The sequence below is a fragment of the Symsagittifera roscoffensis genome, chromosome 9, assembly GCF_963678635.1.
Source record: "Symsagittifera roscoffensis chromosome 9, txSymRosc1.1, whole genome shotgun sequence".
In the NCBI taxonomy this organism is placed as follows: domain Eukaryota; kingdom Metazoa; phylum Xenacoelomorpha; order Acoela; family Convolutidae; genus Symsagittifera; species Symsagittifera roscoffensis.
In genome coordinates, this window is record NC_087070.1 from 12,070,916 (window position 1) to 12,073,792 (window position 2,877).

Sequence of the window (2,877 nt, forward strand, 5' to 3'; positions counted from 1 at the left end):
GATAGAAGAGAATATAACGAAGTATCGGGAGGCGACGACACCAACGGCTGAGTCAATATACGCGATAGACAACAGCAGGAGACTCGAGTTGTTTGAGACTGCGTGCAAAGTATTCACCATACCGACGGAAGTCAGGCACGTATGGAGTCGCTTGAGGTACTTTCCATGGTTTCGGGCGACACTGACGTCTTGGTTGTACATGACAACGAAAGATCACATGAGAAAACATCAAAAAGAGTATCGACAGTTCCAGGCCGAGATTGGGCCGGAAGCTTTCAAGAGACCCCTGCTAACCCATCGTAATGCGATCACGACAGGATGGAAAAGAGTGGGTAAGATGTCTAGAGACAATACCAAAGCGAGGGAGTCGATACTAGAGGAAGACCTGGCGAAGAACGTGAGCTTGAGCCTGCACAACTCCTTTTGCTTGAACCGAGAAGCTAGGGTGAAGGCACTACCCAACCAAGCAAAGAGGTTGCAGGAGCAGAGAGAATGGATGCGATCCTATGAACAGCTGAAGGCTTGGGAGGAGATTGTGATTAGTTCCGATGATGAAGAGGAACTGTTGAGACAGTTTGCCGCATCTAGCACTTCAGGATGCAGTACCTCCAAGGCGAAGAGTACGAGATGAATGGGCAAATCGGATGGATCTTGAGTCTTGAGAGGGAAGGGGGGCTTGAGCGTGGATCCGAGTGAAACTTGGATTCACGAAAAAGAAATTTTAACAAAGCAAATATTGTTACTAATATACTATATTTATTATATAAATCGAAATGCTGCATGACAATTTCCTGATTGAATAGGACAAAAGAGATTTTAAAATGATTGGCTTGAAAAGCGAAAAGTCAAGGGTGCAGGTGTATGCAGATTTTGGTTGCTGTTTAGCAATAGTGTGAAAATTTTAAATGGCTGTGAATTTTGGGGTGTAGATAAGCTTAAATCTGCTGCAAACTTCTGTAAATGACCACTGGCACTGTATCTTGAGCAACACTCGGTTTTTCTGGGACTCAATGGCAGAAGACAGCGCGCGATGAGGACATCGATCTCGAGTCCGGGGAGTATGTGCCAGTCGGTCATATTTGGAAGTTTGACCTTGAGAGGAGCAAAAAACACTTGATTTTGGAGTGAAATTTAATTTTTCAAAATTTCGAATGGAACCTGTCATGCACGATTTTCTCGCGAGAACTGAAAATCAGACAAAGAAGTTAGAACAATTTCAGAACAATTGAGTCGCACACGCGGGAAAGTTGTAAGAAAAAACAGTAGGAAATTGCTATTCGCAATTTCCATCACTATAATAATCGAGAGTAGAGCTGTCCCATCTGTGACAGAGACGAGAGCATTCCCTCGAATTGGATTATAGCGACTGGAGTATTATTCGGAACTGGACTAGAGTGAACCTTCGGTGGAAAGGTGGACAGCTTGAGTGTCCTAATGGTTCACAAGAAAACTATTGTCTAGAGTATAAACTTGTTCTCATTGTTAAAACTATAAAACATTAGACTCATTTAGTTACGTTATTTAATTCTTGAGTTAACTACCGACTGGATTATTTCCCACTTCTTGAGCGTGCTACTATGTGAGTACAAATTTAAATTCCTAGAGTGTGTTTTATAATTGTTATGTTGAGGTAAGGCGAGTTTTAGGTTGATCCATCTGAAATGGATCAAAGTTCCACTGTCTAATAAAAAAGCAACTTAACGGATTGTTCCAACCCGGTTTTTAACGGCGTTCATGTATTTTGGGTATCTAGAGACCTAAGTATGGGGACGTTTCTAATTCTAGAGTGGGGGGATATTTTAGTAGTAGCCTTTAAGCTGTAACGGGTCGTAGTCTCATGTCACAAACGAACCGATCTGGCTCCGACCGTTCTTGAGGTAGAAAAACACAAGAGATGGTGTCCCTGACCCTTGAGCCAGTGGTTATAGGGCCTATTTTTCTTAAGCCTCATGTGTGACTGCAGTAGACGAATGTTACAATATTTGAAAGTGAACATGCTCGCTGCCAAAAATCAGATTCGCATTTTTTCAGTTGGAAACATTTGCTGGTATGAAAGGGTATTGCGTGAGATCTTGTTATGCATGTATCAATAATCTGTACATACTTCTCCCAATCAATGTCAGTTTTCGAGTTGATAATCCTCGCAAAAAGTAAAACTACATGCAGTTCATGATATAAGGACAGTGGTAGTAAGTGAAGTCTTTGAAGACGCGATGTGAAATTTTGTTGAAATGTGAAATTTTGTAAAAGTAAATTGAATTTGACTTGCACTTGCTTCTTGGAATTTATTTCAATTTGCTAATGAAGTGTTCTTCTTTGATTAGAAGTCGTTTGGCTGTCGGCCTAAAAATAGTATATGATAGTTAGTCCTTAAACAGACGGTGAAACAGACTCGAGATGGTGAAAACGAATAGAATTAAGGTAGCTGACCACAGCCAGTCGTCAGTAGGGACTTTTTCTACGCTCCGTCATTGTAATTTCTGAGCGAATGCTGCATAGTGATATCCTCGTTTTCTTCTGGTCTTCTTAAAGCATTAAAATGAATGTTGCTACGATTGTTTTGGATCTGGTATATAGTTACGTAGAAGTATGTAGACAACCGCGTATTCATACTCGTCAGTAAGCAGACAAATACTGTATTAATCAATCATAATCGAGACAAGGAAGAAATTAATAATTACTTATTTCGTAAATTAATTATCTCGATTCTGATTGATTAATATGGTTTTTGTCTGCTTACTGAAGAGTCTGAATACGCGGTTGTCTAAATACAGATCGCACTACATGGTATAACACAGCTTTTGCTCGCAGTAATTTTCATTCAGACCTTGTATTTCAAGCTGAGGCAAATACTATGCCTCCTTTATGCTGCTTTCC